Genomic DNA, 12,699 nt, shown 5'->3' on the forward strand with positions numbered 1-12,699 from the left:
TTTACATATTTCTCTATGAATAGAGTGACTTTTAATTTGAAGAATTGTTTTTTGAGAATACATTTAATGATTTTCTTTTCCAAGCTTTCTTTTGCACCTAGAAAAGTAAAGCAATAGTTTTTTGTTATTTGGATTCATTAGCATAAAGAAATTTCAAATAGTTAAATTATACCAGTTTTATTTTTATTAGTGTCACCAGATATTTTAAATAGAAAATCAGTCAAGTTAATTCCAAGAATGGTTTGATTTTTTCATCTAATTCAAAAAATTTTTGAGTGAGGCTTTTGGATATTAATTTTCAAGTATAAGATCTGAGAATATTGTAAATAATACTGCAAATTAAGTTAAATTTATCAATATTTAAGATAAAATTATTTACCATGGGGTCAGGGGATGAATTTGCTGGAGGAAATGTTCTACCTTGAAGCAAATAAATTGATATTAAGAAACCAATTGAATAGAAATGTACTTAGGATTGTGGTATTAATATAAATCATTATTTACCCATGTGGTGATAAAATTACACTAATCAAATCAGAAGCTATGATTGTTAAAATTTATAATTACTTTTATATGTCTGCATATCATTTTATATATTTATATATAGGTAAATAATGATATTGTAGACATTAAGAAAAATAAAAATGGAGAGACATTGTTATTAGAAGATTTAAATTAAAGAAAATACTGCAGATAATCCTTTAGCCAAAAGAAAAATTATTACAGATTAAAAGTAGAAATACATAGTTAAAAATGAAGAACAAAATGAAGTCAAATATGTAGTTAGATTTAAATAAATAGTGGTTGTCTAAAATAATGATTTGTTTTGTTTTGTTTTTAAATTATGTATATAGGGGCACCTGGTGGCTCAGTTGGTTAAGCCTTGGACTCTTGATTTCACCTCAGGCCATGATCTCAGCATTGTGAGATCAAGCCTCATATTTGGCTCTGAGCCCAGCAGGGAGTCTGCAGGAGATACTCTCTCTCCCTCTCCCTCAGCTACCCCCTGCTTGTGCTCTTTCTCTCTCTAAAATAGATAAAATTATATATATGTACATATATATTTAATTGTATATAATATATACATAACATGTCAATATTAGCATCCATGCAGATGGTAGTAATTACAGGAAAAATATTCAAAGGTCTTTATATTTTCTGGAAGACAGTAAAAGTACATTATTAGTCTTTAATAAATTTGTATAACATTTTATAATACCTATTATTTTCACTACAGTAAAAGTAAAATATTGTTTCATTAAGAAAGTAATAAAGTAGAAAGCAGAAAAAATCATAATAATACTTAATCCAAAGTAAATAAAAAATGGAATCAAAAGTTATAGTGAGGGGCACCTGGATGGCTCAGAGGGTAAAATGTCTGCCTTTGGCTCAGGTCATGATCTCAGGGTTCTGGGATTGGACCCCGTGTTGGGCTTCCCTGCTCAGAGGGGTGTCTGCTTCTCCCTCTCCCTCTGCCCCCACACCTCCTCTTGTGCTCTCTTTCTTTCTCTCCCTCTCTCTCAAATAAATAAAAAAATATTTTTAAAAAAAGTTATGGTGGGGGCTAATGAGTGGCTCAGTTGGTTAAGCGACTGCCTTTGGCTCAGGTCATGATCCCAGGGTTCTGGGATCAAACCCCGCTTCAGGCTCCATGCTCAGTGGGAAGCCTGCTTCTCCCTCTGCCACTCACCCTACTTTTGTTCCCTCTCTTGCTGTCTCTCTCTCTGTCAAATAAATAAATAAAATCTTTTAAAAAAATTTTTAAAAAGTTATGGTGAATATTTGGTACAAGTGGAAAATCAGTAGCAAGTCTATAGAGTTAAACCCAAATATATTAGCAATTACATTAAATGTAAACAGATTAAATATTCCAATTGAAAGACAAAGATTATATGGCTGAATACAAAAACAAAACCACCCATATGCTGCTTAAAAAAGAAAATTCTTAAATACTAAGAAATAAAGGTTGAAAATAGACAGGTGTATACCAGTCAACACTAACAGAAACATAATTTGTTTAACTGTAGTGATATCAGGTAAAGCAAACTTTAAAGCAGAAAGTATTAATAGAGGAGTGCCTGGGTGGCTCAGTCGGTTAAGCGTCTGCCTTCGGCTCAGGTCATGGTCCCAGGGTCCTCGGATGGAGCCCCGCATCAGGCTCCCTGCTCCCCGGGAAGCCTGCTTCTCTCTCTCCCACTCCCCCTGCTGTGTTCCCTCTCTTGCTGGGTCTCTCTCTGTCAAATAAATAAATAAAATCTTTTTAAAAAAAAGAAAATATTAAAAAAGACAAAGAGAAAATTTTATAATGACAAAATAATCCACCAAGAATATTTAACAATCCTAAATTTGTACGACAATAATATAGCCCTGAAATGTATACTGCAAAAATTAACAGAACCAAAAGGAGAAATAAAAAAATATGCAAATTGATGAAAGAGGCTTTAACAGTCTTCTCTGAATAAATGTAAATAATAATGTAATAATAAATAATAAATGTAATAAATAATAAATGTTTAATAAATGTAAAAAATAAAACAATGCTTCTTTTACACATGACCTACTATGTATATCCTATTTTAAAACTAGTAGTCTTAAATTTATAATTCATTAGCAATTCACTTACCAAAATTTATTAAAGTGCAATTAGCCAGATTAGGATACAGAAGGGAATACAACAGTCCATTTCCTTAAGAAACTAACAACGAATAGGGGAAATATAAACAGATTACTACATTACAGAATGACAGAGTTTGTAGTTACAGTAGAGGCATAGGAAAAAAGTTGTAGGATTCAGAAGATGTACTTAACTTATTTTGAGATGTGAAGAATGATTTCAAAATATGACCAAACAGAGCCCTGAAAGAAGAGTAAGTCCCGTTGAGAACGGTAATTGTGTCTCATTTATTTTGGATTATCAGTGTCTAGCACATCTGAGAATAGTTTTTCAGCTGAAAAAATGGAATAAAGACTATTCCAGGCAGATACACATTGCCATAGAGAGTGGGGAGCTTCAGGGACCTGCTGGTTCTGCAAAGGTTTTATGGGACCTATAAAAAGGTGAGTCAGGAAAGCTAAATTGAAAACCAGTTATTGAAGAAATTCAGATAATTGAGACCTCTGTAAGGTTTGGAGTCCTTCCTGAAAATAACAAGAGGCAACAATTCAGATTATCTAACTTTGAAAAAAAATATTTTATAGTTCGGGGCACCTGCGTGGCTCAGTCAGTTAAGCATCTGACTCTTGATTTTGGCTCAGGTCATGATCTCAGGGTCCTGGGATCAGCTTCAAATCAGACTCCGCACTCAGTGGGGAGTCTGCTTGAGGATTCTCACCCTTTCCCTCTGCCCCTCCTCCCACGCACTCTCTCTCTATCTCTCTCTCAAATAAATAAATCTTAAAAAAAAATTTTATCGTTCAAGTGTGGAAAAAAAGGAATGGAAGATGGGCCATTTTACTATCAAGTATTGATTCCAGTAGAACATGTAGAAATTTTAGGTATTTATTTTTAGAGTTCAGGAAGGTGTTTAACAAGTACATTTAAGATTTTCCTTGATTTGAAAATGCCAATATTTTCCTTTTGTGTAATTATTTAGAGTATACGAAACATTTGTAGGTTTACGTGTAATCCCAATTTTTGACTAAAATAATTTTTTGTTGTACTTAATTGAAAAACATGTATATATATACATGTGTGTATATCTTTTAAAAAATATATATATATGTATATACATACATATATATATATATACACACACACACAAACATTAAACATGGCCTGATTCAGAGCTTGTACACAATGGCCCCAAAGTTAAGTGTGGATTAGAAAAATAAAATTGACAAAAATAGCAAATGTTATCCTAAAATGATATTTTAGAAAAACAGCATACCTTAATTTTACTTTTACCAGTATAGGTTTTCTGGTAAATATTGTGGTTTCTAGTTAAATGACTGATTTTCATCCAAATGAATGAGTTAGATCTGTTTTAACAGATATAATTGCAACTATCACTAAAAAAATAAAAATAATAATCCATCTGGACAGGGTTAAATAAAAGTTATGGGTGCCATAAACAGGAAGCATACCAAACGCTCAACCAGTACAGAGGAGATAAGCTTCAAATCCTGTATTTATTTATTTATTTTAAATATTTTACGTATTTATTTGAGAGAGAGAGAGCGTGCACACACGAGCAGGAGGGAGGAGCAGGGCAGAGGAAGAGGGAGAAGCAGACCGCCCCCCCCCCCCACCCCCGTCCCCAGCAGCGCAGGGAGCCCATGTGCGTTTGATCCTAGTGTCCTGGGATCATGACCTGAGCTGAAGGCAGATGCTTAACAGACTGAGCCAAAGAAGGTCACTTTGACCTCCTCCCCGCCTTGCACATCTTCCTTGAAACAGGTCAGAAAACCCACGTGAGAGATGCACTCTCTATACCGAGAAAAGGAGCATCCTTAACTTCAAAGACAAAGGGACATCGGGAAAAATCTTATCAAACAGGCCTTACTAAGTTTCCTCCAGTTTACTGCGCTTACATCATACCTCTTAACCTATCCTATACACCATTTCAATCTCTTCATCAAACTTAACATAAAAAAAAAAAAACAACGGGGTTCTTTATTTCCTTATGAAGTCTCCTGTGTCATGTAAAACTTATATTAAATAAATTTGTATGGTGTTCTCCCATCAATTTTGTCTTTGTCAGTTTAATTTTTAGGTCCAGACAGGGACTGTAAGAGTGTCAAGGAAAAACTTTTCCTCCACTACACATGGAAGAAAAATGTATAACGGGGAAGAAGAGAAGAGGTACCAAAAGAGACTATCAAAATTAACCAAAGGATTTTGAAAGTAATATTACATTTAGTTCTGTTCATAAATTATGACTGCATCCTATAAATGCACTTCTTATGATAGGCTATTTAATTACCTGATAAACTGTAATGGCTACCTTGCATCAATAATCAAGTCAATAATCTGTGATTTTTAAATTCCCTAAATGTGCATTCACAGGATATACTATAACAGCTCCAAGACTTTTTGGTCTACTGGACCATTGACCTGAAATTTACAAAGTTGTTAAATATGTATTTCCATGATAGACTGGAAAAGCTTTTGCACCAAGTCAATGATCTGTTTCTTCAGAGTGTTTAAGAGCATATTTACATGAAAGATCATGTTGGTTTTTTTTTTTTTTAACAGTTCTCACTATGTATTTCCTTTAGAGCCTAAGGGTTATGTCCTATTTTATCAGTAATGTGTGAAACAAAGATTAACACAATAAATTTTAATGGGCCCACTGGAGATATTATCATACTAGTAGGATAATATTTCCATGTTTAAATAAACATGCATGTGTATTTATTTTATCTGAAAAACCATAAAGCTCATATTTAGGTCCATAATTTTTGTCCCTTAGTGTATTTCACCATAGCTTACTCCTTCACTCATATATTAAAAATAGCCAGCTAGTCAATATTCACAAAAGTATTTAAACACTTACATGCATCCCCGCCCATGTCCATCAAATTATGTCTTGCTCAGAAATTTTGAGGGGCATTATTTGCATCTTTATTTACCTCCTACTAATATTACAGATATCTCTCTGTCATCAGTGGATTGCTTTTTTAACCCAACACCTGTCTTATTTATCTGCCAGGCCTCATCATCCTATCCTAAGTGCTAAATAATTATTTGCTATATTTTGTTATATTACTTTCAGTAAATTAATTATCAATGGATTTTGTAGCATTTGTCTCCATAATATCAACTTAATTTTATTGTCTTAAATTATTCAAAGTATCATATCCATCTTACACTTTGTGATAGAAAATGTAGAACTACTTAAAAATTTTATTGTTGGTACTAATTGGTGTGGAGAGGTAAATTACAGTGGCTTTACTTTATTTTTTTCTTTTATTCTTTAGAAAAACTTTTATTTATTTTATTTATTTATTTATTTATTTTTTTAATTTTTTTTATTTTTTAAAGATTTTATTTATTTGACAGAGAGAGAGAGAGACCGAGAGAGGGAACACAAGCAGGGGGAGTGGGAGAGAGAGAAGCAGGCTTCCCTCAGAGCAGGGAGCCAGATGCGGGGCTACATCCCAGGACCCTGGGATCATGACCTGAGCCGAAGGCAGACGCTTAACGACTGAGCCACCCAGGTGCCCCTTTATTTATTTTTTTAAAGATTTTATTTATTTATTTGACAGAGAGAGAAACACAGTGAGAGAGGGAACACAAGCAGGGGCAGAGGGAGAGGGCAGAAGCAGGCTTCCTGCAGAGCAGGGAGCCCGATGCGGGGCTCCATCCCAGGACCGTGGGATCAAGACCTGAGCAGACACTTAATGACTGAGCCACCCAGGCGCACCTCTTTAGAAAAACTTTTAATCTGAATGTAGCTGACACACAATGTGACACTAGTTACAGGAGTATAATGTAGTGATTCAACTTCTTTATGTGTTAATATTTTCTTTTATTTTTTGAAGTGAATGTTAGACTGGATAAAGGACGTAAACTATTCTTAACTTCAATGGGAACTTTGGTGACTCCCATTTTTCCTATACTCTAAAAACCTTTCGATAAGGACCAAAGGGTCAAAATATCACATAACACAGTGTATTTTGTTGGCTGAATGTTGTGTTTCAATTACAGTTTACTAGAGAGTCTTTTTGTTCGTTTTTAACATTTCTTGAAGATTTTTGAAATACACATGAGCAGTAGTCTATTGTTGTTAGTTGGTTCTATAATGAGACATGAAATAAAAACAAGCAAAGAAAAAAAAGTTTTGTAAAAGTTTTTATTACAAGTTTTTATTTGTGTTTGAATACCTCTAATCATTATACTGTTCATGTAGGAAATTTAATTTATACTATTTCATACTGAAATTTTGTTCCCCTTCTTATTATTATTCAATACCAGCTAATGGAATTATTCTGACATTCAAACATTTAATGCAGAAAACAATCCAGGTCAATTGAAGATTTTTATGTTTTTTCCGGGTTATAGCAGTTTAACATCTGTCAAAATCAGGAAGGCTTAGGAAACAAATGTGTAAGCGAGCTTTTAATAGTGCTTTAAAAATAAAAGTGATTTTTAGAATACATAAATAAGTTAAATTAGGCCTCTGAAATTCTAGAGGCAGAACTGCTGATCTTTTGAACCCTCTGTTGGTAAGCATCTTGAAACAGGTCAAAATTTGCCACATAATTACTTGGCAGTATTCCAGTACATGCATTTTGGAAAAGTGTAATATCGACTTTTTTTTTTCCTCCTCTGGGTGGTAATGGAACTGGCAACATTTGAGAAATGTGTTACATTTCTGTCAGTCAGGACCTTTCTGTCTCTTATGTTACTTAAAATCTACAAAGGAAAGTATATGTGGCCACTCTGTTTCAGATTGCAAACTATTTCTACTGGGCATCATGGTTATGCAGTCTCTTTTCCCATTCTTACTGCCCAGTTCTATTGCCACTTTCCAATTTCTTTCTTTCCTGTTCTAGTAGTCATGCCAGAAAACCAGTAATGGGGAAACAAAACAAAACAAAAACCTTCATCCAATAATTTTTGTCAACTTAAAAACAAGAAACCAGTTCAAGAGGCATTGCATTTATTTGAGATCAAAGAATTGCAATTTGGGGTAGACAGATTTAGGTAATAACCTCAATAGTGTCTTTTTTTTTTTTTTTAAGATTTTATTTATTTGTTTGTTAGAGAGAGAGAGAGAGTGGACGAGAGAGAGAGTGAGCAAGGGTACAAGCAGGGGGAACAGCAGAGGGAGAGGGAGAAGCAGGCTCCCTGCTGAGCAAGGAGCCTGATGCGGGACTCGATCCCAGGGCACTGGGATCATGACCTGAGCTGAAGGCAGACGCTTAACCAACTGAGCCACCCAGGCGTCCCGTAACCTCAATAGTATCTTGATCACAGGAGGTGGACTCGGGATTTTGAGGGGAAAGAGAAAGATTAGACGGGTGGTTTTTAAAAAAGAGGATATTGGTGCTGACAAGGAGGTCTAGATTTGTTCTTCATTGATTAGTCAGGTAAAGTGGTCGCTCAGCAAAAGCTCGCTTTTATTGGTCTTTTCACACTGGATTTTCTCATTCTTGCTGACTTCTTGGAATGTTGGCAGTTTGGCCCAGTTTGAAGGTTTACAAAATAGGAAGTGCAAGGCAGCTTCTCCGAAATGGCTGCTTTGGCTCCATTTTAAAAATGTCTCTACTTAGGTCGTTTTTCACAATCTTAAAAACTGAAATTGTGTTTCCATCAATTCTCTTTTCTGGTGAATTTTATGGAGGGTGGACTCAATCTGTGGCAGGTATATCCTCAGATCTGCCTGGTCTCTGTGGCTTGCCTCCCATACATAATCAGTTCACAAAGCCTTGAGTGGAATCAGCATAAAAGTAGACTGTTACCGCAAGTCAGAAGAGAATTTTTTTAAAGTACTTTGCTATCTGCTGATAAAGGAATTCTGAGACTTTAAATCTTGCATTATTTATGTACCACACAGCCCATGAAGAAAATGATCTGCCATAGTATTAAGGATGAGATAATAAATTCTTTAGCTTTAAGGTAACAAAATAAAAAGGCGGTGACCTTTAGCTAATAATCTCTTGTAAGAAAGGTCAATAACTGCCAGGGAAAAAGAAAGGCAAGTTTTAAGTCTATTACTGAATAAAAAATCCAACTTTGAAAAGGTTTTGTTTCATTTTGTCAAATAGAAAATGAGCATGAGTCCATAGTCTCTCACTGTTCATCTCCCCCTCCGATTTAAAAAAAAAGAAAGAAAATGAGCATGAAGTTATAGTATTAATAAAGTATTTAGTGGTGCATATTTTAGTAAGCCGATATAAGAATTAAGATACTAAACCATTATATTAGATATTAAAAACTAATTAGAAGTAAAGAAAAGTTAATAAATTACAAGATAGAAAGAACCTTAAAGATCATCTAAAACTACCTTTTCAGAAAAGAAAAAAAAATCATTTGTAAAACAGTTGGTATAAATATCACAATAAGTAAAAGAGCCAAAACTGTTTTTAACTTTTAAACATTTAAAGCCACTCTGAATTTTTTGATGGCTTAAGGAATATGTTCTTAATTTAAAAAAGAAAAGAAAAAAACACCTTATATGGTTATTTGAATGGAAAATCATACAACATGAGCTCCTATGTGACCTAATAAGAGACAAACTTAAATATCAGAGGCCATAAGAGTAAAAGACATTTTTTTTTCTAGAAGAATCTACCTCTTTTAGTTAGGCTTAGACATCTTCCTTTTTAATTCACATCAAGGTCATGTCTGTTCACAATCAAGCCAGTTGTAATTTCAGTCAAAATAACAAACAGTCTGTCGGTAATAAACAAAAAAAGGAATACATTTAATAGCTTATTTATGCTTTAAACTATCTACTGCACATAAAATTATAAGGTAATCCTACAAATCAAACACATTATCAACAGCAACATTTACAACAGGCAATATACAAATACTTGAAAGATATAGAGAGGAATAAATATTGCCAGACACAAAAAAAGAATTTTTGAGTATTGATGAACAACAAATTCAACACAGACTATCATGGCAGCTACCATAAAAAGAGAAGATACTTTGGGTTAATAGACTTATTGTTTGGTGTGAGAAAGCAATACATATCTGTTCTAGCATTGAATTTAGGTGGGAATTTACTGAGTTGAATCCATGTTTTAGAATTATTGAGGGTCATAATATATGGTATTGTTGATGTATTTTTGAAAATATAGAAATGTTTTCAAAATGATAAGTTGCATATCTTTTTGAAACTCTGCCCCATAGCATGTTAGGGTCCATACTGATTAGAGTCAAGCTGCTCCATTGACACAGGTATCAGTGTTGAAACATAAAGAGACCACAGTAAAGTCAGTGACTACTGAATTGATTTATTTTTTTAAGTTTTTACTTAAATTCCAGTTAGTTAACATACAGTGCAATATTAGTTGCAGGTGTACAATATAGTGATTCAACACTTGCATACAACACCCTGTGTTCATCACCTATTTAACCCATCCCCCCCACCCCCTCCCCTCTGGTAACCATCAGTTTGTTCTCTATAATTAAGAATCTATTTCTTGCTTGCTTGCTTTCTCTCTTTCCTTTTTTCCCTTTGCTTGCTTGTTTTGTTTCTTAAATTCCACATATGAGTGAGATCATATGGTATTTGTCTTTCTCTGACTGACTTATTTCACTTAGCATAATACTCTCTAGCTCCATCCATGTCATTGCAAAGGGCAACATTTCATCCTTTTTTAATTTATTTGCCAGGCATGAAAACATACACCAGTGAAGAAGTTTACAAAGCAATTCTTTGAGGGGAAAAAAATAAAAGGTTTTTTACATTATTGAAAGAATAAATTATTGTTTTGCCAGGTTTTGCAAGGCACATCTTGCACCTTGGATTGGGATGAATGAACACAAGTCTACTCTCTTTATTTAAAACAAGTATTCTTGTTTATTGACCAGCAACGAGGCTTCCATTATGATGTGTGAAACTCTCCTTGTTTCTGAGGTGTTCAAAGTACTTAGTGCTGTTGCTTAGAACCAGCATTCAGTTTTGATCTTTCCTACGTATGTTTTGCTGCAAATGGAAGCTCTTTTACATCAGGAGCTAAAAAGCAGGTCTCCAAAGACTGATATAGCATGAAAGCAGTCAGAGACTAGCCAAAATTGAACCAAGTTATTGAAACTTAACCTGTTGAAGCCAATGTTTGTTGCTAGTAATAAAATCTTAAATGTATAGGGGCACCTGGGTGGCTCAGTCTTTAAGCATCTGCCTTCAGCTCAGGTCATGATCCCAGGGTCCTGGGATCGAGCCCCGCATCGGGCTCCCTGCTCTGCGGGAAGCCTGCTTCTCCCTCTCCCACTCCCCCTGCTGTGTTCCTGCTCTCGCTATCTCTCTCTCTGTCAAATAAATAAATAAAATCTTAAAAAAAAAAATCTTAAATGTATAGTTTAATACGTTTCTGTGTTATCTTTCCTACAACTTTCTAGCCCTTTGTCAATACAGGAGTCCTCACCCAGCCACAGTCTTGCTTTCCACAGTTTCAGTTTCCCAGGGTCAACAGCAGTCTGGAAGCAGATGGCCCTCTGCTGATCATCATTAAAAGGTCAGTAGTAGCCTAATGCTACGTCCCAAAGCCCACGTCATTCACCTCATTTCATCTCATCACGTAAGCATTTTATCATCTCACTGATGATTCACAAGAAGAAAAGGTGAATGCAACACAATCTTTTAAGAAAGAATACATGCACATAACTTATATTACAGTATGTTGTTATAATTGCTCTCTTTTATTATTAATTATTGTTAATCTCTTACAGCACTGAATTCAGAAATTAAACTTTATCACAGGTGCAGGCATCCCTCAGAGATACTATGGGTTCGGTTCCAGATGATTGTAATAAAGTAAATAACTCAGAGTGAGTCAAATAAAGTTTTCAGTTTCCTGGTGCATGTAAAAATGATCTTTACACCATACAGTAGTCTAATAAGTGTGCAATGGCATTAGGTCTAAAAACGTGTACATAGTATTGCTAAAAAATTTTAACCACCATCTGAGGTTTTAGTGAGTTGTAATCACCTGATTACAGATCACGATAACAAATGTAGTAATAATGAAAAATGTTTGAAATATTGCAAGAATTACCAAAAGGTGATACAGAGACATGAAGAGAGCTAATGCTGTCTTGGAAAGTCTAGAGAGAGACTTGGAAAAAGTCTCTTGGAAAAATGGCGCCGATAGACTTCCTCAGTGCAGAGTTACCACAAGCCTTCTATTTGTAAAAGTGCATTATCTGCAGAGTGCAATAAAGCAGAACACAATAAAATAATGTATTCTTGTTTGTATGTTTAGGAAAAAAAACATCATTAGTATGTAATGGGGTTCAGTACTGTCCATGGTTTCAAGCATCCACTGGGGATCATCTATTTTATCTTTACAAAAGAAAAATGTTGTATTTGCCTAAACTTTGTATAGTTTGTTCTTTCCAGTGTTTTAAAATTTCAGCTATAAGCCTATTAATGTCTTCTTCCTTTTCTCTTTGCTTTGTTTTTTAAAAAATTTAAGTGGATACTTTCTTTTATTTTTGTTATACTACTTATTAATAAAAGCATTTACATGATATATTTTCCTATGAGTACAGATTTTGCTGTGAACCAAAATTATGACATGGCATGTGCCACCTTTTATTGCTTTCAAAATGATTTTAATATCTTTTTAATTTCTATGTTGATACAGATGATATATGATGAAATGCTTCTTAATTTCCAATGACTCAAAAATTATATTTAATTGTATTTGACTGTAACCAGAAAATAAACCCTATAAAATGGTCAATTATTTTACTTGATAAAGATTTATTTTTTTTGGTCCAAATACATGATTGACTTTTATTCTGTCAGATTTTTATTGAAGCATTATATATATATATATATATATATATATGAGCACAACCCCAGAACCAGACAATTACTAATCTACCTTCTATCACTACAAATCAGGCTATTTCTTATATGGACATTTCATATAAATGGAATCATATAATTTATGTTATTTTGTGTCTGGTTTCTTTCACTTAGCATATTTTGAAATTCATCCATGTTGTATTATGTATCAGTGCTCTATCCTTTTTCTAAGTGAATAATTATATTCCAGTATATGGATATAACACAT

At 34.0% G+C, this 12,699-nt stretch overlaps 1 long non-coding RNA gene across 6 annotated transcripts in view; it reads left to right on the forward strand.

Moving 5' to 3' along the window:
- Window positions 1–12,699, forward strand: part of LOC118538154 (uncharacterized) — a 503,038-nt gene that overhangs the window by 369,708 nt on the left and 120,631 nt on the right. For all 6 annotated transcript variants that reach the window (XR_013446430.1, XR_013446428.1, XR_013446429.1 and 3 more), the window contains one exon: window positions 11,018–11,133. This is a non-coding gene — a long non-coding RNA (uncharacterized LOC118538154). The remainder of the gene's footprint in view (window positions 1–11,017; window positions 11,134–12,699) is intronic.

Source organism: Halichoerus grypus, chromosome 1 (assembly GCF_964656455.1).
Source record: "Halichoerus grypus chromosome 1, mHalGry1.hap1.1, whole genome shotgun sequence".
In the NCBI taxonomy this organism is placed as follows: Eukaryota; Metazoa; Chordata; class Mammalia; order Carnivora; family Phocidae; genus Halichoerus; species Halichoerus grypus.